This window comes from Hypanus sabinus, chromosome 4 (genome assembly GCF_030144855.1).
Source record: "Hypanus sabinus isolate sHypSab1 chromosome 4, sHypSab1.hap1, whole genome shotgun sequence".
NCBI classification, from domain to species: domain Eukaryota; kingdom Metazoa; phylum Chordata; class Chondrichthyes; order Myliobatiformes; family Dasyatidae; genus Hypanus; species Hypanus sabinus.
This window is the reverse complement of record NC_082709.1, coordinates 1,846,693-1,871,811: the sequence shown is the minus strand read 5'-3', so window position 1 is coordinate 1,871,811 and position 25,119 is coordinate 1,846,693. Positions and strand designations below refer to the sequence as shown.

Genomic DNA, 25,119 nt, shown 5'->3' with positions numbered 1-25,119 from the left:
CACACCGACCCTCCGCACGCTGACCCTCCGGCACACTGACCCTTCGGCACACTGACCATCCGGCACACTGACCCTCCGCACACTGACCCTCCGGCACACTGACCATCTGGGACACTGACCCTCCGCACACTGACCATCCAGCACACCGACCCTCTGGCACACTGACCATCCAGCAAACAGACCATCGGGCACACTGACCCTCCGGCACACTGACCCTCCGGCACACTGACCTTCCGCACACTGACCCTCCGGCACACTGACCCTCCAGCACACTGACCATCCGGCACACTGACCCTCCGCACACTGACCATCCAGCACACCGACCCTCTGGCACACTGACCATCGGGCACACTGACCCTCCGGCACACTGACCCTCTGGCACACTGACCCTCCGCACGCTGACCATCCAGCACACTGACCCTCCGGCACACTGACCCTCCGGCACACTGACCATCCAGCAAACAGACCATCGGGCACACTGACCCTCCGGCACACTGACCATCTGGCACACTGACCCTCCGCACACTGACCCTCTGGCACACTTAACCTCCGGCACACTGACCATCGGGCACACTGACCCTCTGGCACACTGACCCTCCGGCACACTGACCCTCCGCACACTGACCATCTGGGACACTGACCCTCCGGCACACTGACCATCTGGCACACTGACCATCCGGCAAACAGACCATCGGGCACACTGACCCTCCGGCACACTGACCCTCCGGCACACTGACCCTCCAGACACTGACCCTCCGGCACACTGACCATCTGGCACACTGACCATCCAGCAAACAGACCATCGGGCACACTGACCCTCCGGCACACTGACCATCCAGCAGACCATCAGGCACACTGACCCTCCGGCACACTGACCCTCCGGCACACTGACCTTCCGCACACTGACCATCTGGCACACGGACCCTCCGGCACACTGACCTTCCGCACACTGACCATCCAGCAAACAGACCATCGGGCACACTGACCCTCCGCACACTGACCATCCGGGACACTGACCCTCCGGCACACTGACCATCTGGCACACTGACCCTCCGGCACACTGCCCCTCCGCACACTGACCATCCGGGACACTGACCCTCCGGCACACTGACCATCTGGCACACTGACCCTCCAGCACACTGCCCCTCCGCACACTGACCATCCGGGACACTGACCCTCCGCACACTGACCATCAGGCACACTGACCCTCCGGCACACTGACCATCCGCACACTGACCATCGGGCACACTGACCCTCCGGCACACTGATCATCGGGGACACTGACCCTCCGCACACTGACCATCCAGCACACTGACCGTCCGCACACTGACCCTCCGGCACACTGACCATCGGGGACACTGACCCTCCGCACACTGACCATCCAGCACACCGACCCTCCGGCACACTGACCCTCCGGCACACTGACCATCCAGCAAACAGACCATCGGGCACACTGACCCTCCGGCACACTGACCCTCCGGCACACTGACCTTCCGCACACTGACCCTCCGGCACACTGACCCTCCAGCACACTGACCATCCGGCACACTGACCCTCCGGCACACTGACCCTCTGGCACACTGACCCTCCGGCACACTGACCCTCCGCACGCTGACCATCCAGCACACTGACCCTCCGGCACACTGACCCTCCGGCACACTGACCATCCAGCAAACAGACCATCGGGCACACTGACCTTCCGGCACACTGACCCTCCGGCACACTGACCTTCCGCACACTGACCCTCCGGCACACTGACCCTCCAGCACACTGACCATCCGGCACACTGACCCTCCGGCACACTGACCCTCCGGCACACTGACCATCCAGCAAACAGACCATCGGGCACACTGACCCTCCGGCACACTGACCATCTGGCACACTGACCCTCCGCACACTGACCCTCTGGCACACTTAACCTCCGGCACACTGACCATCGGGCACACTGACCCTCTGGCACACTGACCCTCCGGCACACTGACCCTCCGCACACTGACCATCTGGCACACTGACCCTCCGCACACTGACCCTCTGGCACACTTAACCTCCGGCACACTGACCATCGGGCCCACTGACCCTCTGGCACACTGACCCTCCGGCACACTGACCCTCCGCACACTGACCATCTGGGACACTGACCCTCCGCACACTGACCCTCCGGCACACTGAACCTCCGGCACACTGACCATCCGGCACACTGACCCTCCGCACACTGACCCTCCGGCACACTGACCTTCCAGCAAACAGACCATCGGGCACACTGACCCTCCGGCACACTGACCATCGGGGACACTGACCCTCCGCACACTGACCATCCAGCACACCGACCCTCCGGCACACTGACCCTCCGGCACACTGACCATCCAGCAAACAGACCATCGGGCACACTGACCCTCCGGCACACTGACCCTCCGGCACACTGACCTTCCGCACACTGACCCTCCGGCACACTGACCCTCCAGCACACTGACCATCCGGCACACTGACCCTCCGGCACACTGACCCTCTGGCACACTGACCCTCCGGCACACTGACCCTCCGCACGCTGACCATCCAGCACACTGACCCTCCGGCACACTGACCCTCCGGCACACTGACCATCCGGCACACTGACCCTTCGGCACACTGACCATCCGGCACACTGACCCTCCGCACACTGACCCTCCGGCACACTGACCATCGGGGACACTGACCCTCCGCACACTGACCATCCATCACACCGACCCTCTGGCACACTGACCATCCAGCAAACAGACCATCGGGCACACTGACCCTCCGGCACACTGACCCTCCGGCACACTGACCTTCCGCACACTGACCCTCCGGCACACTGACCCTCCAGCACACTGACCATCCGGCACACTGACCCTCCGCACACTGACCATCCAGCACACCGACCCTCTGGCACACTGACCATCGGGCACACTGACCCTCCGGCACACTGACCCTCTGGCACACTGACCCTCCGCACGCTGACCATCCAGCACACTGACCCTCCGGCACACTGACCCTCCGGCACACTGACCTTCCGCACACTGACCATCCAGCAAACAGACCATCGGGCACACTGACCCTCCGCACACTGACCATCCGGGACACTGACCCTCCGGCACACTGACCATCTGGCACACTGACCCTCCGGCACACTGCCCCTCCGCACACTGACCATCCGGGACACTGACCCTCCGGCACACTGACCATCTGGCACACTGACCCTCCAGCACACTGCCCCTCCGCACACTGACCATCCGGGACACTGACCCTCCGCACACTGACCATCAGGCACACTGACCCTCCGGCACACTGACCATCCGCACACTGACCATCGGGCACACTGACCCTCCGGCACACTGATCATCGGGGACACTGACCCTCCGCACACTGACCATCCAGCACACTGACCGTCCGCACACTGACCCTCCGGCACACTGACCATCGGGGACAATGACCCTCCGCACACTGACCATCCAGCACACCGACCCTCCGGCACACTGACCCTCCGGCACACTGACCATCCAGCAAACAGACCATCGGGCACACTGACCCTCCGGCACACTGACCCTCCGGCACACTGACCTTCCGCACACTGACCCTCCGGCACACTGACCCTCCAGCACACTGACCATCCGGCACACTGACCCTCCGGCACACTGACCCTCTGGCACACTGACCCTCCGGCACACTGACCCTCCGCACGCTGACCATCCAGCACACTGACCCTCCGGCACACTGACCCTCCGGCACACTGACCATCCAGCAAACAGACCATCGGGCACACTGACCTTCCGGCACACTGACCCTCCGGCACACTGACCTTCCGCACACTGACCCTCCGGCACACTGACCCCCCAGCACACTGACCATCCGGCACACTGACCCTCCGGCACACTGACCCTCCGGCACACTGACCATCCAGCAAACAGACCATCGGGCACACTGACCCTCCGGCACACTGACCATCTGGCACACTGACCCTCCGCACACTGACCCTCTGGCACACTTAACCTCCGGCACACTGACCATCGGGCACACTGACCCTCTGGCACACTGACCCTCCGGCACACTGACCCTCCGCACACTGACCATCTGGCACACTGACCCTCCGCACACTGACCCTCTGGCACACTTAACCTCCGGCACACTGACCATCGGGCCCACTGACCCTCTGGCACACTGACCCTCCGGCACACTGACCCTCCGCACACTGACCATCTGGGACACTGACCCTCCGCACACTGACCCTCCGGCACACTGAACCTCCGGCACACTGACCATCCGGCACACTGACCCTCCGCACACTGACCCTCCGGCACACTGACCTTCCAGCAAACAGACCATCGGGCACACTGACCCTCCGGCACACTGACCATCGGGGACACTGACCCTCCGCACACTGACCATCCAGCACACCGACCCTCCGGCACACTGACCCTCCGGCACACTGACCATCCAGCAAACAGACCATCGGGCACACTGACCCTCCGGCACACTGACCCTCCGGCACACTGACCTTCCGCACACTGACCCTCCGGCACACTGACCCTCCAGCACACTGACCATCCGGCACACTGACCCTCCGGCACACTGACCCTCTGGCACACTGACCCTCCGGCACACTGACCCTCCGCACACTGACCATCTGGCACACTGACCCTCCGCACACTGACCCTCTGGCACACTTAACCTCCGGCACACTGACCATCGGGCCCACTGACCCTCTGGCACACTGACCCTCCGGCACACTGACCCTCCGCACACTGACCATCTGGGACACTGACCCTCCGCACACTGACCCTCCGGCACACTGAACCTCCGGCACACTGACCATCCGGCACACTGACCCTCCGCACACTGAACCTCCGGCACACTGACCTTCCAGCAAACAGACCATCGGGCACACTGACCCTCCGGCACACTGACCATCGGGGACACTGACCCTCCGCACACTGACCATCCAGCACACCGACCCTCCGGCACACTGACCCTCCGGCACACTGACCATCCAGCAAACAGACCATCGGGCACACTGACCCTCCGGCACACTGACCCTCCGGCACACTGACCTTCCGCACACTGACCCTCCGGCACACTGACCCTCCAGCACACTGACCATCCGGCACACTGACCCTCCGGCACACTGACCCTCTGGCACACTGACCCTCCGGCACACTGACCCTCCGCACGCTGACCATCCAGCACACTGACCCTCCGGCACACTGACCCTCCGGCACACTGACCATCCGGCACACTGACCCTTCGGCACACTGACCATCCGGCACACTGACCCTCCGCACACTGACCCTCCGGCACACTGACCATCGGGGACACTGACCCTCCGCACACTGACCATCCAGCACACCGACCCTCTGGCACACTGACCATCCAGCAAACAGACCATCGGGCACACTGACCCTCCGGCACACTGACCCTCCGGCACACTGACCTTCCGCACACTGACCCTCCGGCACACTGACCCTCCAGCACACTGACCATCCGGCACACTGACCCTCCGCACACTGACCATCCAGCACACCGACCCTCTGGCACACTGACCATCGGGCACACTGACCCTCCGGCACACTGACCCTCTGGCACACTGACCCTCCGCACGCTGACCATCCAGCACACTGACCCTCCGGCACACTGACCCTCCGGCACACTGACCATCCAGCAAACAGACCATCGGGCACACTGACCCTCCGGCACACTGACCATCTGGCACACTGACCCTCCGCACACTGACCCTCTGGCACACTTAACCTCCGGCACACTGACCATCGGGCACACTGACCCTCTGGCACACTGACCCTCCGGCACACTGACCCTCCGCACACTGACCATCTGGGACACTGACCCTCCGGCACACTGACCATCTGGCACACTGACCATCCGGCAAACAGACCATCGGGCACACTGACCCTCCGGCACACTGACCCTCCGGCACACTGACCCTCCACACACTGACCCTCCGGCACACTGACCATCTGGCACACTGACCATCCAGCAAACAGACCATCGGGCACACTGACCCTCCGGCACACTGACCATCCAGCAAACAGACCATCGGGCACACTGACCCTCCGGCACACTGACCCTCCGGCACACTGACCTTCCGCACACTGACCATCTGGCACACGGACCCTCCGGCACACTGACCTTCCGCACACTGACCATCCAGCAAACAGACCATCGGGCACACTGACCCTCCGCACACTGACCATCCGGGACACTGACCCTCCGGCACACTGACCATCTGGCACACTGACCCTCCGGCACACTGCCCCTCCGCACACTGACCATCCGGGACACTGACCCTCCGGCACACTGACCATCTGGCACACTGACCCTCCAGCACACTGCCCCTCCGCACACTGACCATCCGGGACACTGACCCTCCGCACACTGACCATCAGGCACACTGACCCTCCGGCACACTGACCATCCGCACACTGACCATCCAGCAAACAGACTATCGGGCACACTGATCCTCCGGCACACTGACCCTCCGCACACTGACCATCCGGGACACTGACCCTCCGGCACACTGACCATCTGGCACACTGACCCTCCGGCACACTGCCCCTCCGCACACTGACCATCCGGGACACTGACCCTCCGGCACACTGACCATCTGGCACACTGACCCTCCAGCACACTGCCCCTCCGCACACTGACCATCCGGGACACTGACCCTCCGCACACTGACCATCAGGCACACTGACCCTCCGGCACACTGACCATCCGCACACTGACCATCGGGCACACTGACCCTCCGGCACACTGATCATCGGGGACACTGACCCTCCGCACACTGACCATCCAGCACACTGACCGTCCGCACACTGACCCTCCGGCACACTGACCATCGGGGACACTGACCCTCCGCACACTGACCATCCAGCACACCGACCCTCCGGCACACTGACCCTCCGGCACACTGACCATCCAGCAAACAGACCATCGGTCACACTGACCCTCCGGCACACTGACCCTCCGGCACACTGACCTTCCGCACACTGACCCTCCGGCACACTGACCCTCCAGCACACTGACCATCCGGCACACTGACCCTCCGGCACACTGACCCTCTGGCACACTGACCCTCCGGCACACTGACCCTCCGCACGCTGACCATCCAGCACACTGACCCTCCGGCACACTGACCCTCCGGCACACTGACCATCCAGCAAACAGACCATCGGGCACACTGACCTTCCGGCACACTGACCCTCCGGCACACTGACCTTCCGCACACTGACCCTCTGGCACACTGACCCTCCAGCACACTGACCATCCGGCACACTGACCCTCCGGCACACTGACCCTCCGGCACACTGACCATCCAGCAAACAGACCATCGGGCACACTGACCCTCCGGCACACTGACCATCTGGCACACTGACCCTCCGCACACTGACCCTCTGGCACACTTAACCTCCGGCACACTGACCATCGGGCACACTGACCCTCTGGCACACTGACCCTCCGGCACACTGACCCTCCGCACACTGACCATCTGGCACACTGACCCTCCGCACACTGACCCTCTGGCACACTTAACCTCCGGCACACTGACCATCGGGCCCACTGACCCTCTGGCACACTGACCCTCCGGCACACTGACCCTCCGCACACTGACCATCTGGGACACTGACCCTCCGCACACTGACCCTCCGGCACACTGAACCTCCGGCACACTGACCATCCGGCACACTGACCCTCCGCACACTGACCCTCCGGCACACTGACCTTCCAGCAAACAGACCATCGGGCACACTGACCCTCCGGCACACTGACCATCGGGGACACTGACCCTCCGCACACTGACCATCCAGCACACCGACCCTCCGGCACACTGACCCTCCGGCACACTGACCATCCAGCAAACAGACCATCGGGCACACTGACCCTCCGGCACACTGACCCTCCGGCACACTGACCTTCCGCACACTGACCCTCCGGCACACTGACCCTCCAGCACACTGACCATCCGGCACACTGACCCTCCGGCACACTGACCCTCTGGCACACTGACCCTCCGGCACACTGACCCTCCGCACGCTGACCATCCAGCACACTGACCCTCCGGCACACTGACCCTCCGGCACACTGACCATCCAGCAATCAGACCATCGGGCACACTGACCCTCCGGCACACTGACCCTCCGGCACACTGACCTTCCGCACACTGATCCTCCGGCACACTGACCCTCCAGCACACTGACCATCCGGCACACTGACCCTCCGGCACACTGACCCTCCGGCACACTGACCATCCAGCAAACAGACCATCGGGCACACTGACCCTCCGGCACACTGACCATCTGGCACACTGACCCTCCGCACACTGACCCTCTGGCACACTTAACCTCCGGCACACTGACCATCGGGCACACTGACCCTCTGGCACACTGACCCTCCGGCACACTGACCCTCCGCACACTGACCATCTGGCACACTGACCCTCCGCACACTGACCCTCTGGCACACTTAACCTCCGGCACACTGACCATCGGGCACACTGACCCTCTGGCACACTGACCCTCCGGCACACTGACCCTCCGCACACTGACCATCTGGGACACTGACCCTCCGCACACTGACCCTCCGGCACACTGAACCTCCGGCACACTGACCATCCGGCACACTGACCCTCCGCACACTGACTCTCCGGCACACTGACCATCCAGCAAACAGACCATCGGGCACACTGACCCTCCGGCACACTGACCCTCCGGCACACTGACCTTCCGCACACTGACCATCCGGCACACTGACCCTCCGGCACACTGACCCTCCGGCACACTGACCATCCGGCACACTGACCCTCCGGCACACTGACCATCCGGCACACTGACCCTCCGGCACACTGACCATCCGCACACTGACCATCTGGCACACTGACCCTCCGGCACACTGACCCTCCGGCACACTGACCCTCTGGCACACTGACCATCCGGCACACTGACCCTCCGGCACACTGACCCTCCGGCACACTGACCCTCCGACACACTGACCCTCCGGCACTCTGACCTTCCGCACACTGACCATCCAGCAAACAGACCATCGGGCACACTGACCCTCCGGCACACTGACCATCTGGCACACTGACCCTCCGCACACTGACCCTCTGGCACACTGACCCTCCGGCACACTGCCCCTCCGCACACTGACCATCCGGGACACTGACCCTCCGGCACACTGACCATCTGGCACACTGACCATCCGGCACACTGACCATCGGGCACACTGACCCTCCGCACACTGACCATCAGGCACACTGACCCTCCGGCACACTGACCATCGGGCACACTGTCCATCGGGGACACTGACCCTCCGCACACTGACCATCGGGCACACTGACCATCCGGCACAATGACCATCCGGCACACTGACCCTCCGGCACACTGATCATCGGGGACACTGACCCTCCGCACACTGACCATCCAGCACACCGACCCTCCGCACGCTGACCCTCCGGCACACTGACCCTTCGGCACACTGACCATCCGGCACACTGACCCTCCGCACACTGACCCTCCGGCACACTGACCATCGGGGACACTGACCCTCCGCACACTGACCATCCAGCACACCGACCCTCTGGCACACTGACCATCCAGCAAACAGACCATCGGGCACACTGACCCTCCGGCACACTGACCCTCCGGCACACTGACCTTCCGCACACTGACCCTCCGGCACACTGACCCTCCAGCACACTGACCATCCGGCACACTGACCCTCCGCACACTGACCATCCAGCACACCGACCCTCTGGCACACTGACCATCGGGCACACTGACCCTCCGGCACACTGACCCTCTGGCACACTGACCCTCCGCACGCTGACCATCCAGCACACTGACCCTCCGGCACACTGACCCTCCGGCACACTGACCATCCAGCAAACAGACCATCGGGCACACTGACCCTCCGGCACACTGACCATCTGGCACACTGACCCTCCGCACACTGACCCTCTGGCACACTTAACCTCCGGCACACTGACCATCGGGCACACTGACCCTCTGGCACACTGACCCTCCGGCACACTGACCCTCCGCACACTGACCATCTGGGACACTGACCCTCCGGCACACTGACCATCTGGCACACTGACCATCCGGCAAACAGACCATCGGGCACACTGACCCTCCGGCACACTGACCCTCCGGCACACTGACCATCCAGCAAACAGACCATTGGGCACACTGACCCTCTGGCACACTGACCATCTGGCACACTGACCCTCCGCACACTGACCCTCTGGCACACTTAACCTCCGGCACACTGACCATCGGGCACACTGACCCTCTGGCACACTGACCCTCCGGCACACTGACCCTCCGCACACTGACCATCTGGGACACTGACCCTCCGGCACACTGACCATCTGGCACACTGACCATCCGGCAAACAGACCATCGGGCACACTGACCCTCCGGCACACTGACCATCCGGCACACTGACCATCCGGCACACTGACCCTCCGGCACACTGACCATCCGGCACACTGACCATCCGCACACTGACCCTCCGGCACATTGACCATCTGGCACACTGACCATCAGGCACACTGACCCTCCGCACACTGACCATCCGGGACACTGACCATCCGGGACACTGACCCTCCGGCACACTGACCATCCGGGACACTGACCCTCCGCACACTGACCATCCGGGACACTGACCCTCCGGCACACTGACCATCCAGCAAACAGACCATCGGGCACACTGACCCTCCGCACACTGACCATCCGCACACTGACCCTCCGCACACTGACCTTCCGGCACACTGACCCTCCGGCACACTGACCCTCCGGCACACTGACCATCGGGGACACTGACCCTCTGGCACACTGACCATCCAGCAAACAGACCATCGGGCACACTGACCATCCAGCACACTGACCCTCCGGCACACTGACCCTCCAGCACACTGACCATCGGGGACACTGACCCTCCGGCACACTGACCCTCCGGCACACTGACCATCCAGCACACTGACCCTCCGGCACACTGACCCTCCGGCACACTGACCCTCCGGCACACTGACCCTCCGGCACACTGACCCTCTGGCACACTGACCATCCAGCAAACAGACCATCGGGCACACTGACCATCCAGCACACTGACCCTCCGGCACACTGACCCTCCGGCACACTGACCCTCCGGCACACTGACCATCGGGCACACTGACCATCCAGCAAACAGACCATTCGGCACACTGACCATCGGGCACACTGACCCTCCGGCACACTGACCCTCCGCACACTGACCCTCTGCACACTGACCATCCAGCAAACAGACCATCGGGCGCACAAATCATCGAGCACAGAGGACATCCATAACATACATCTTTGGTCACACAGACCATAATGCATAGAGACTGTTCTGTTTTTAACAGAATTATAAATGTTTATTTACACCACATATACACAAAGTACAGACGTTCAATAGTTACAAGACATGTGAGTATATTCAAATTAAAATATGGTTACAACCGGCTATAAAACGGTCAATACCCTGGGGGGGAGTCTGTTCCCAGATGTCCCCCACTGTACACATCACCAGTGCGTGCTCCCTCTCCAAGGACAGCCGGGCATGAATGTATCCTCAGAAAAGCTGCCAGTCCTTGGCCCAGGCGGCACCCTTCACTTTCCGCTGCCTAATCCCATGACTAGTCCTCTTGTTCAGGCTCTCCTTCCCAGCTGGGTGCCCGTAGAAGAGGAGCGCGGGACTAAAATGCAGCCGGACCCTCAGCAGCAGCCCCCAGAGAAACTCAAAGAGTGGCTACAGCTTCTGACATTCTCCTCCCGCCCAGAGGTGGACAACTGGACCCGCTCAGGACTCTGTTGTACGTGACTGCCCGATGCCACACCTTCCGTCCCAGTTCGCCTCTGGACAGAGGACACACCCCTGCATAGAGACCTCCTCCACTGCCGGGTGGTAACACAGACCGCCAAGGCAGACGAAGGCGTGCAAGAGCAGCCTGGACAAGAAGCACATGGGGCGTCACAGAGGACACAGTGGGAAACACTGGTGAGACGGCTCACATTGGGCGAGACCTTCTCCCGAGGCCTGGGACCAACGAGCACATCGGGTGGTGGCGCAGCAGGAACCCCGCCACTACTCCGCGTCCTCCCGATTCCCACAGTAACAGGACCGGGACCAGTCCCCCCAGCAGCCAGAGCAGCTCCCTGCCCAACCCCAGTGCCCTTAGAGCAGCACGGCTGGCACCATCCGCCGGGATTCGTGTGCCCTCCTGCAGGCAGCGTTCCCAGCATCGCCATCCCGGAGGGTGGTCGCGGTACCGGTATCTCTGCAGGGTCCCGAGTCGGAGAGCGGCCAGCTGGGTGAGCGCACACCCAGGACCGGGTGCCCTCTGTGATCAGAAGACTCGGGACCGCTGCAGACACCCAATGCCTCCTGTTTCCCCCCCACCAACCTCTCCTATGTCCTGGACACAAACGCTGGCGTGGCCATGGAGTACCACACCATGGAGACGACCAGCAAAAGCCATCCCCCGGTACGAGATCACACGAAGGATGCCCGACCAGCACCCCAGCCGGGCAGAGATCTTCGTCTCCTAATCCCACCAGTTCTCCAGCCAGGCCTCTTCCGTCGAGCTCAGGTAGACCCCCAAGTAGAGGGGGTGTGTGGTGCTCCACACAAATGGCCTCAACCCTTGCAGTAGGGAGTCCACCTGCCACTGACCCACCAGGAGGCCCGAGCTCTTCTCCCATTTGACCCTTACAGAGGACACAGCCAAGAAGACCTTCTGGCAACCTCATATCATCTGCAAGTCAGCCGGGTCAGTGACCTACAGGACGACCTCCATCCTCGGTTCACGTAGAACCAAACCTGTTAACCTCTCACAGAGAAAGCACTAGAATGACTCCACGCAAGCTGAATACAGCTACCCCAACAGGGGCAACTTTGATGCACCCACTTCCCAAAGCACAAGGGCACTGTCAAGGACCCATTAACCTTAACAAGGCACTCCACAGCAGTCTGATGTGGGCCACATAATATGGTCCGAGACCGAACGCTCGCAGAGTCCCTAAAGAGGAACTCGTCGTCCACCCAGTCAAATGCCATCTCTTGGTCAAAGGAGAGAAGAGCGGCTGACAGACCCACCTGCCGCACAGAGAAATCAGATCCTGAATTAGTATGTTAGTATGTGAGTTAGTAGTGTGCAGTTTTGGGCTCCTTATTTAAGAAAGGATGTGCTGACGTTGGAGAGGGTTCAGAGAAGATTCACTAGAATGATTCCGGGAATGAGAGGGTTAACATAAGAAGAACGTTTGACCGCTCTTGGACTGTACTCCTCGGAGTTTAGAAGAATGAGGGGGGACCTCATAGAAACATTTTGAATGTTGAAAGGCATGGACAGGGTGGATGTGGCAAAGTTGTTTCCCATGGTGGGGGAGTCTAGTACGAGAGGGCATGGCTTGAGGATTGCAGGGAGCCCATTCAGAACAGAGATGCGAAAAAATTTTTTTAGCCAGAGGGTGGTGAATCTATGGAATTTGTTGCCACAGGCATTAGTGGAGGCCAAGTCATTGGGTGTACTTAAGGCAGAGATTGACTGGTATCTGAGTAGTCAGGGCATCAAAGGTTATGGTGAGAAGGCGGGGGAATGGCATTAAAGGGGAGATTGGATCAGCTCATGATGAAATGGCAGAGCAGACTCGATGGGCCAAATGGCCAACTTCTGCTCCTTTGTCTTATGGTGCCCTGACGATTGGCCATCGCCCTGGTAAGGATCTTGTACTCCGTACTGAGGAAGGATACAGAGCACCAATTACTCTAGCAACAGGGATCTCCCTTCTTTGGCAGCAGGGCCACAAATGCTCTGTGACAAGAGAAGGGCATCTCACCTGTTGCCATGGTCTCCCCCAGTACTCCTACATAATCAGACCCCAGGATGTCCCAGAAGGCCTAGAGAAATGCAACAGTCAACCCATCTAGCCCCGGGTCTTGCCTCTCTGTAGTTGTTTGAGGGAACAAGTCAGCCCCAACAAAGATAGCGGGGCATCTAGCCCCAGGGCTCCCACTTGACAAGCCCTCCCACAGAGGCCTTGTGCACCCTCAGTACAGAGGTCCAGCAGCTCTACTTGATTAGGAGTTTATGGAGATTTGGTATGACAGACGACACCTGGAGAACATCATGATGGGCTGCTTAATAGCCTGGTATGGATTCAACAATACACCAGGTTGCAGTCTCAGCCAGCTCCATCATGGCAATGACCCTCTCCATTACTGAGGACATCTTCAAGAAGCAGTTCCTCTAGATGACATAGAACGTAGAAAACCTACAGCACAATACAGGGCCTTTGGCCCACAAAGCTATGCCGAACATGTCCTTACCTGAGAAATTACCTTATAAAACAGAGGTAGAGAGGAAGTCTTTTAGCCAGAGAGTGGCAAGTTTGTGGAATGCTCTGCCAGACTGCGGTGGAGGCCAGGTCCATGGGTATACTTAAGGCAGAAGTCGATCATTTCCTGATCTGTCAGGGCATCAAAGGATATGGCGAGAAGGCAGGTGTGTGGGGTTGAGTGGGATCCAGGATCAGCCATGATGGAATGTCAGAGCCGATTCGATGGGCTGAATGGCCTAATTCAGCTCCTATGTCTTATAGTCTTACGGCAATGTAATGGATATCTTCCTGAACTATTAATACAGGGGGCAGGGGTTAATGATTCTGAGATTCAAGTTCAGTACTCAGTATGGGAAATTTCAATCAAGATTTTGAACAGTAATGAATTAAGTCTGACTTTAGTTGTTTGGTCCCTTAATGGTGAAAGCACAATTACCTGCTTTGGTCTCCAAGCCACTTGGGATTAGATATCTGCTGTGCTAAACTGTCAGGACTCATTGTAATTCAAGAACCAGGCCCACATCAACATGTCTAACTTTGTAAAAGTCGCACAATCTAATCCTTTGTAACAAATTGCTTCTACAAGAAAAATATTAACTAAAACGCCTAACAATGGGAAAGGCACCCCTTCCTTGTTAACCTTCTGATTCCTTGCTCTGCACATGGGGTGATGAAAAACAGAGATCGATGCTCCACATGATCCACCAGCAGCCTCTGTCATGCCATTTCCCTGCAGAGGAGGCGAGTCAGTGTGATACAGTTAGGTCAGACAGACAGACAGACATACTGTATTGATCCCGAGGGAAATTGGGTTTCATTACAGCTGCACCTGGAATAGTGAAGAAATATTGCAATATAAAAACATAAATAATTAAATAATAATAAGTTAAACATGCCAAGTCCAGAACCAGCCTATTGGCTCAGGGTGTCTGACATTCTGAGGGAGGAGTTGTAAAGTTTGATGGCCACAGTGATGCACCATCAATAACTCTTGGAGACGTGAGGTGAGATACAGGCTTTTATTGGCTGGAAGAAAGAACAAGCAGCAATTGACCACCGCACTGCATCCTGGAGACTGAGGCCGGGGCGGTGTCCCCAATCGCCTTTATACCGGGGTCCGTGGGAGGAGCCACAGGATCAGTCAGCGGGGAGGCATGTCCAGACAGGTATATGTAGTTCACCACACACTGGCAAGAATGACTTCCTGTGATGCTCAGTGTTGCATCTCAGTGGAATGAGTCTCTGGCTGAATGTACTCCTGTGCCTAACCAGTACATTATAGAGTGGATGGGAGACATTGTCCAAGATGACATGCGACTTGGACAGCATCCTCTTTTCAGACACCACCGTCAGAGAGTCCAGTTCCACCCCCACAACATCACGGGCTTTACGAATGAGTTTGTTGATTCTGTTGGTGTCTGCTACCTTCAGCCTGCTGCCCCAGCACACAACAGCAAACATGATAGCACTGGCCACCGCAGACTCGTAGAACATCCTCAGCATCGCCCGGCAGATGTTAAAGGACCACAGTCTCCTCAGGAAATAGAGACGGCTCTGACCCTTCTTGTAGACAGCCTCAGTGTTCTTTGACCCGTCCAGTTTATTGTCAATTCGTATCCCCAGGTATTTGTAATCCTCCACCATGTCCACACTGACCCCTTGAATGGAAACAGGGGTCACCGGTGCCTTAGCCCTCCTCAGGTCCACCACCAGCTCCTTAGTCTTTTTCACATTAAGCAGCAGATGATTCTGCTCACACCATGTGACAAAGTTTCCCACAGTAGCCCTGTACTCAGCCTCATCTTCCTTGCTGATGCATCCAACTATGGCAGAGTCATCAGAAAACTTCTGAAGATGGCAAGACTCTGTTGTAGTTGAAGTCCGAGGTGTAGATGGTGAAGAGGAAGGGAGACAGGACAGTCCCCTATGGAGCCCCAGTGACGGTAGACCTGGAATCTTCAACACTCTCAATTTCATGCTGTGGTTAGCGTGCTCCACCTTCCCTCAGCTGATGACCATTGAATAGGTCACATGTTCTGAGGTACCATGAAAGACTGGTCTTGTTTAAAATTCAAACAGATCAAACCGATACACAGCCTAGTCACAAGGTAAACCAATAACAATGCAGAATGAAGTACAACAGCTACAAAGACCATGCAGGTAAACCGCAAGGTGCAAGGAAGTAAACAGTGTGACCAAGACTCTATGTTAACTATGTTCCCTCTAAGCTGTGCACATGCGCACGTGGACACACGTTTTCCAACCAGCACACAAAGGAAATTAATGTGTGCACGAAAGGTTAGTTACCTAAAATAATGTAGTAATTAATAATTATACTTATTGAAAATAATCTTTTAGTTAAATGTTTCTGTTAACCAGTTAGTCAGTTTTTCAAATACCACAATGCATGTCACTAATTTACCTCATCTCACCTTTCCTGTTCCGGTTTGTACAGCTGCATCACGGCGGCAGCCATCTTTGGCGGACAGTGTTCATATCATAAAATTTACAGACTTTCTTTTGGAAAAAAACTAAGATCTGTTTCAAATCCTGTAGATAGCTTACTAAGTTTTTATTGAAAAAAATATTGATTCACTTAGTTCAGCAACATTGTGTAGTACACGGTGAAGATCTGGGGATTTGTTATGCATGGAAAGAAGTCAAGTTAATCAGAGACATTGAAACTTTGGTGAGAACAATCTATACAATGTTTTCTCAATCTGCAGTTAAAAGATGCAAATTTAAAGAAATTGCAGAGGCCTCTAATAATGAAGCTGTTGCTTTCAGACCACTTAATGAAGTCAGATGGTTATCTGGACACTTTGCATTGCAGGCAATAATAAAAAAAATTATGAGGCACTGTTAAACATACTTTGAAGAAGATCAGTCAAATGACCCTGTGACTAAATACTGTCACAAGAAATTGATAAACATCACATACAACAGTTTCTTCCCCTAAGCCAGGGGTCGGCAACCTTTACCACTGAAAGAGCCATTTGGACCCGTTTCCCACAGAAAACACTGGGAGCCACAAAACCCGTTTGACATTTAAAATGAAATAACACTGCATACAACGTTTTTTTTGCCTTTATGCTATGTATAAACAAACTATAATGTGTTGCATTTATGAAATCGATGAACTCCTGCAGAGAAAACAAAATTACATTTCTGCATGCAACAAAAACTTTTTGAACTCCGAACAAAAGACATTGGGTTGAAGGTTACTTTTAAGTAAAATACTCAACGTCTATTTGAGTCCTTCTCGTATTTATGAAAAACGCCGAACTTAAATTGTCCGCCAGCAGCAAACCAAAAATAACGTCAGCCAGCTGTCAACTTGAAAAATAAAAGTACTATTTCACTGAACAATGAAAAAATTTGAATATATGTAAAATAATAGGCAATTAAAATATTTATCATACTTGGTTAATGGGATTTCTGCTCCTGGACCTCAGCGCACAGCGTCTGCACATCAGGGCTGTATGACGTCACCTTCATCTTTACACGGGATCGCAAGCTGTCATCTGTGAGGCGTGCGCGATGTTTGTTTTTAATAAAGTTCATGTTGGAGAACACCTGCTCACATACATATGTGGATCCAAAAATCTACAGGACTCCAAGCGCATACTTTTAAATGTTTACATAAATGTCGGGGATAGCATTCCATGTTTCGAAAACAAGTTTTTTGGGTTTGGAGAGGTTTTCAATATCACTCCATTTGTGATTCTGAGCAAGAATGGCCTTCTGACGAGCAACATCTTCAAGGTCTGCTGTCAAGCGTCTAAACTTGGACACCCATATGTCTTTGTCGGCTATGTCGGCCAGTTCCATCTCAAGATCAGGTTGACTCACACCTGGCGATGCAGTCATATTCAGTAGGGATGGATCGATGCTTAGGGGAGTGACCGGGAAGGATAATGTGTTTTTTACCTCTCTGAACTCACAGAAGTGTTTCCCAAACAATGTTTGCATTGCGATGATTGCAGAATGTAAATATTCCGAATTTATCATGTCGTGAGCTTGTTTGAACTCTCTCAAATTGGGGAAGTGAGACAATGTGCCTTTCTGTAAATCTCTGGCAAGAACTGTCAACTTGCGCTGGAATGCCAAAACATCCTCCAACATGTGCAGGGCTGTGTGTCCTTTCCCCTGAAGAGCTGTGTTCAGCGTGTTCAGGTGCGCTGTCATGTCTACCATGACGTGTAGCTTTTACAGCCACTCTGGCTGTTCCAGCTCAGGAAAGGTGAGACCTTTGCTGCCCAGGAAAGTTTTCACTTCTTCCAGACACGCGACAAAACGTTTCAGCACCTCCCCTCTTGACAGCCACCGGACTTTGTTGTGCAGCAGGAGATCAGAATATGACCTTTCCAGCTCGTCCAGTAACAAACGGAATTGACGGTGATTTAAACTTTTTGCCATTATTTTATTGACAATCTGAATGACAACATCCATTACTTCTGTGCATTCTGGAGGAAATGTTTGAGCGCACAGTGCCTCTTGGTGCAAGATGCAGTGAAAAGTCAGCAGCTTTCTGTCCAGTGACTTCTGCAGTAAAACCACAAATCCCTTGTGCGCTCCTGTCATACTTGGTGCCCCATCAGTAGCTACTGACACCAGGTGGGCAGTCTTTATTACTTTGGCTCTTAAACAATTCAAGACAGCCTCACAGATGTCCTCCCCCCGTGTTTGGCCTTTTAGAGGTATCAACTCAATCATTTCTTCCTGTGGCCCGGCAGAGTTTACATACCGGCAGAACAGCGCTATTTGTTCAATATCACCTTTGTCTTTAGACTCGTCACAGGCAATCGAGTAGGCCACAGCTGAATTGATGTCTTTAATTTGCTGTCTTGTGATGTTTTCTGCCATTTTTATGGTTCTGTCTTTGACAGTCTTTGCAGAGAGGGGCATATCCCTGATTTTCTGCACAATTTCACTCTTGTTTTTAAAGTCTGTGAATAGATGTTCTGAAATCTTAATGTAAGATTCTTTTATATATTCACCATCTGTAAACTGCTTCCCGTGCCTGACTAATTCCTAAGCGGCAACAAACTAGCATATGTCGTTGATTTTCCAGACGTCATCCACTTCTTGAAATGATTTTTGTTCAGATCAACCTTCCTCATCAGTTCCGAAATGGCTTTTTTTCTCTCATCTCCATCCGGATATTTTTGAGCAAAGGCTGCGTGATTATTCTGAAAATGTCTTGCAACTTTTGACTTTTTGTTGTTTGTTAGTTTCTCATTGCATATTAAGCATACCGGTAAACCAGTCTCGTCAGCAGTGCAAGCAAATGAATCTGCCCACGTATCATTAAACATTCTGTTTTCTTCAGTCACTTTTGTTTTTTTAGAATTCTCCATAGTTAGCCTACCTTGGATCGAAAAATTAAAGAAATTGTGCACTGGCGGGTGTCAGGCATTGGCAGTGGTGACGTATATTAATAGCAACAAAAAACACGTTTTATTTAGATTGTACAAGATCACCATAATCTTCAAATTTAGAATTACATTTCAAAAACTAACAAACTAACATAAAATACATTTTAATTAAATACTCATTTATTTTCCAAAGCCACAGGGAGCCGCAGGTTGCCGACCCCTGCCCTAAGCCATCAAACTCCTCAATACCCAGAACCTGGACTGACACCAACTTACTGCCCTCTACTGTGCCTATTGTCTTGTTTATTATTTACTGTAATACCTGCACTGCTTTGTGCGCTTTATGCAGTCCTGGGTAAGTCTGTAGTCTAGAGTAGTTCTTTACTGTGTTGTTTTTACATAGTTCAGTTAGTTTTTGTACTGTTTCATGTAGCACCATGGTCCTGAAAATGTTGTCTCGTTTTTATTGTGTACTGTACCAGCAGTTATGGTTGAAATGACAATAAAAAGTGACATGACTTGACTTGATACAAAGCAGCTTTACAGGTTTTAAGCGATGTCTTTGGTGAACTGGCTGCACTGTGCAAGATTCTGCAAAAGAGTGACCTGACACCGATTGATTCACTTCATTTTGCACGAGGCAAAATTAACAAGATGAGAAAGCAGTATCTGGGAGACAATGTTTCGTGGAGTGACAAAGTTAAAGTTTTGCTGCCAACAACGTGAAGAAAATGTCACAGTTGATACAAGTTCACTTTTGACTTTTATAAATAGTCTTAGTGTTCATTTAGAAGAAAGGTTTCCTGAAGATGAGGTACCAGAATGGTCAGTTTTTGATTTCTACGCAATTGCAGATTGTGACTTCACATTTGGCAATGAACAAGTTAATGCCTTATGCCTAAAGTATCATGGTTTTCTAGCTGAAAATACTGCAATACAGTAGTTAGGCAGTTTAATGATTTCAAATTTTCTGTGCAAGAAAAAATTAAATACAAACTGGTTTCAAACTTTGCTCAAATGCTGGCATTTGTACTTCAAAATGAACAGTTTTGCGACCTTGCACAGTTTATGGACATTGGGGGAAACTTTCTTGCATCTAGTGCAGAATGTGAGTGAGGTTTTAGCCTAATGAATCAACTCAAAAACAAGCTGAGAAACTAGGTGAATGTCATTTGGATATTGTGGTGAACTGCATATACCTGTCTGAACAGGCCCCCCCACCCCCACCTCCGCTGACTGCTCATGTGGCTCCTCCCACAGACCCCGGTATAAAGGCGATTGGAGCCACAGATCCTTCCTCAGTCTCCAGGATGTTGTGTGATGGTCTCTTGCTGCTTGTGCTTTCTTCCAGCCAATAAAAGCCTACCTTAACCCACATCTCAGAGTTATTGATGGTGCATCAGATACGTTAATGAGAATCAAAAGCTATCAATTGGATGGAAGTTCTATTAGTCTAGATAGAGTTTACAAAGAATGGGTAAATGCCAAAGACAGGAGAGAGAAAAAGTAACTGAGTGACTTAAATATGTATGTTATTTTGTTGTTATTCTGTGCAGTTTTATGTCAAATATTTTGTAAACCTACATAAACTGCACCTCACAGGATCCATCTGTTAAACTCCTGAAGTTTGCAGACGACACAACTGTCATTGGCCCTGTCCGAGACGGTGATGAGTCTGCATACAGACGGGAGATGGAATGGCTGGCCCTCCGGTGTGTTCAGAACAATCTGCAGCTAAATACGCTCAAGACTGTGGAGATGACAGTGGACTTTAGGAGGAGCCCCCAATACTCCCCCCACTCATTATACTCAACAGTATTGTGTCTGCTGTGGAGACCTTCAGATTTCTGGGTGTCACAATCTCCCAGGACCTGAAGTGAACACCCAACGTGGACACTCTTATCAAAAAGGCTCAGCAGAGGTTGTATTTCCTACGTCAACTCAGGAAGTACAACCTGCCTCAGGAGATGCTGATTCAATTCTATTCAGGACTAATCCAGTCTGTTCTCTGTTCGTCCATCACTGTCTGGTTTGGATCAGCTACCAAGCAAGACAAGAATAGACTCCAAAGAACCGTCACGGCTGAGGAAAGGACTATTGGTGTGAAGCTGCCCTCGATCCAGGACTTATATGCATCTAGAGTCAGGAAATGACCAAGCAGCATTATTGTAGACCCATCACAACCTGGACATCACCTGTTCCAATTCCGGTAGGTGCTTTAGATCATTGTATACCAGGACAAATAGGTACAAGATCAGTTTCTTTCCATGTGCCATCAGTCTTATGAACACCTGAATTTTTGTCTATTATAAATCAAGTCCACCTGTACATTCAATGAGGTGGACCTCATTGTATATAGTTTATGATTATTTGCACTATTGTTTTTGTTTGCTTTTAACTCTGTACAGAGAGAGCTCAGGGAAACCGGCATCAAATTCCCTGTATGTGTCCTCATACTTGGCGATAATAAAGGATTCTGATTCGGATTCTGTGCCATGTGTGCATTCAGTGCGCAGATACTTTTGTCACAGGAAAAAAATTTGCACAACATAAGATGTTTGCGCACACCGACTACTAAAAATTAGAAGGAACATTGCTAACTGGTCAACAATTATAGCAGTGGCATAGAAGCTGTCCCTGAGCCAGCTTGGTTGTGCTTTCAGGCTCTTGTATCTTCTGCCCGATGGGAGAGGAATGAAGAGAGGATGTCTGGAGTGGGTGGAATTTTTGATTATGTTGGCAATATCTTGAGAATGTCCAGGGTAGGTGTTACGTTTGATTTTGCTGGCTGTTTTATGGAGGCAGGGATAAGTATAAACTAAGTCCGTGGAGGGCAGGCAAGAAAATCTGCGGATGCTGGAAATCCAAGCAACACACGCAAAATGCTGAAGGAACAGTAGGACAGGCAGCATCTATGGACAAGAGACATCGAGACCCTTCATCAGGACTGGAAAAAGATGAGGAGTTAGATCAAGAAGGTGGGGAAGGGGAAGAAGAAGTACAAGGTGACAGGTGATGGGTGAAACCAGGAGAGGGAGGGGGTGAAGTAAAGGGCTGGGAAGCTGATAGGTGAGAAGATAAAGAGCTGTACAGGGGGGAATCTGATAGGAGAAGACAGAAGACCATGGAGGGAAGGGAAGGGAGATGATGGGCAGGTAAGGAGATAAAGGTGAGAGAGGAAAACAAGATTAGGGAATGGTGAAAGGGGGGGTGATAACCTGAAGTTTGAGAAATCGATGTTCATGCCATCAGGTTGGAATATAAGGTGGTGTTCCTCCATCCTGCCAAGAAAAAGCAGGATCTCCCAGTGGCCACTTACCTCATTGCCACTTCCCATTTCACTTCCAAAATGTCAGTCCATGGCCTCCTTTACTGCCGCAATGAGGTCACACTCAGGTTCCATCTGGGTAGCCTCCAACCTGATGGCATGAACATCGATTTCTCAAACTTCTGGTTATCACCCCCACCTCCTTCACCATTCCTGATTCCCATTTCCCTCTCTCACCTTATCTCCTTACCTGTCCATCACCTCCCTCTGGTGCTCTTCCCCCTTCTCCTTTCTCCATTGTCTCCTGTCACTCTTCTCCAGTCCTTTGTCTCTCTCACTCATCAACTTCCCAGCACTGTACTTCTTCCCCTCCCCCTCTCCTGGTTTCACCTGTCACCTTGTACTTCTTCCTCCCCTCCCCCCCCCCCCCCACCTTCTTGATCTAACTCCTTATCTTCTTTTCCAGTTCTGATGAAGGGTCTCGTCCCGAAACACCGAGTGTTTACTCTTATCTGTAGATGCTGCCTGGCCTGCTGAGCTCCACGGAGGGGAGGCTGGTTTCCATGATGTGCTGAACTGCATCCATAACTCTGAAGTTTCTTGCAGTCACTGGCTGAGCATTTGGTGTACTGAGCTAGAATACTTTCTATGATCAATCCTGATTGAAAAGTTGCAGAACCTGGGCCTCTGTACCTCCCTCTGCAATTGGATCCTTGACTTTCTAACCAGAAGACCACAGTCTGTGCGGATTGGTGATGACATATCCTCTTCGCTGATGATCATCACTGGTGCATCTCAGGGGTGTGTGCTTAGCCCACTGCTCTACTCTCTATTCACATGACTGTGGTTAAATACTATCTATAAATTTGCTGACGATACAACCATTGTTGGTAGAATCTCAGGTGGTGACGAGAGTGCGTACGGGAGTGAGATATGCCAACTAGTGGAGTGGTGCTGCAGCAACAATCTGTCACTCAACATCAGTAAGACGAAAGAGCTGATTGTGGACTTCAGGAAGGGTAAGACGAAGGAACACATACCAATCCTCACAGAGGGAAGTGAAGAGAGTGAGCAGCTTCAAGTTCCTGGGTGTCAACATCTCTGAGTCCAAACATATCGATGCAGTTTAAAGAAGGCAAGACAGTGGCTATACTTTACTCGCAGTTTGAAGAGATTTGGCATGTCAACAAATAGACTCAAAAATTTCTACAACTGTACCGTTCTGACAGGCTGTATCACTGTCTGGTATGGAGGGATTACTGGACAGGACTGAAAGAAGCTGCAGAAGGTTGTAAATCTAGTCAGCTCCATCCTGGGCACTAGCCTACAAAGTGCCCAGGACATCATCAAGGAGCGGTGTCTCAGAAAGGCAGTGTCCATTATTAAAGACCTCCAGCACCCAGGGCATCCCCGTTACTCACTGTTACCATCAGGTAGGAGATACAGAAGCCTGAAGGTGCACACTCAGCGATTCAGGAACAAATTCTTCCCCTCTGCCATCTGATTCCTAAATGGACATTGAACCCTTGGACACTACCTCATTTTATTTTGAATATGCAGTACATCTGTTTTTGCAATTTTTAAATCTATTCAATCTATAAAATTGACTTACTTGTTTGTTTATTATTAGTATGTTTTATTTTATTATTTTTTCTCTGCTAGATTATGTGTTGCATTTAACTGCTGCTGTTCAATTCACAAGTTTCACATCACATAATGTGACATCCCAACTCACATCAACTCACAGACCTCTGTTGATACCCCTGCCCCCCCCCTATCCCATCCCTATCTATAATTTTAGTCTGGTTCTCTTTCTCTCTCTTTCCCCCCCCCCCTCACTATAATCTCCCCCCAGCCCTACCTTTCTTTCTCTTTTATTTCCCATAATTCTCCACCTTCCCCTAGCCCATTTCCCTCCAGCCTATCACTTCCCAGCTCTCTACTTCATCTCTCCCCCCACTTCTTATCCCCCCTCGACCATCCCATGTTACTTCACTCCTGATGAAGGGTTTTGGCCCAAAACGTCGTCACTACCTCCTCCCATAGGTGCTGTCTGGCCTGCTGAGTTCTGCCAGCATTTTGTGTT

The 25,119-nt window shown here is 53.7% G+C and overlaps 1 pseudogene; it reads left to right on the top strand.

The window, feature by feature from the left end:
• Positions 1-12,596, top strand: part of LOC132392420 (uncharacterized) — a 39,966-nt pseudogene extending 27,370 nt beyond the window's left edge.
• Positions 12,597-25,119: the final 12,523 nt, after the last annotated feature.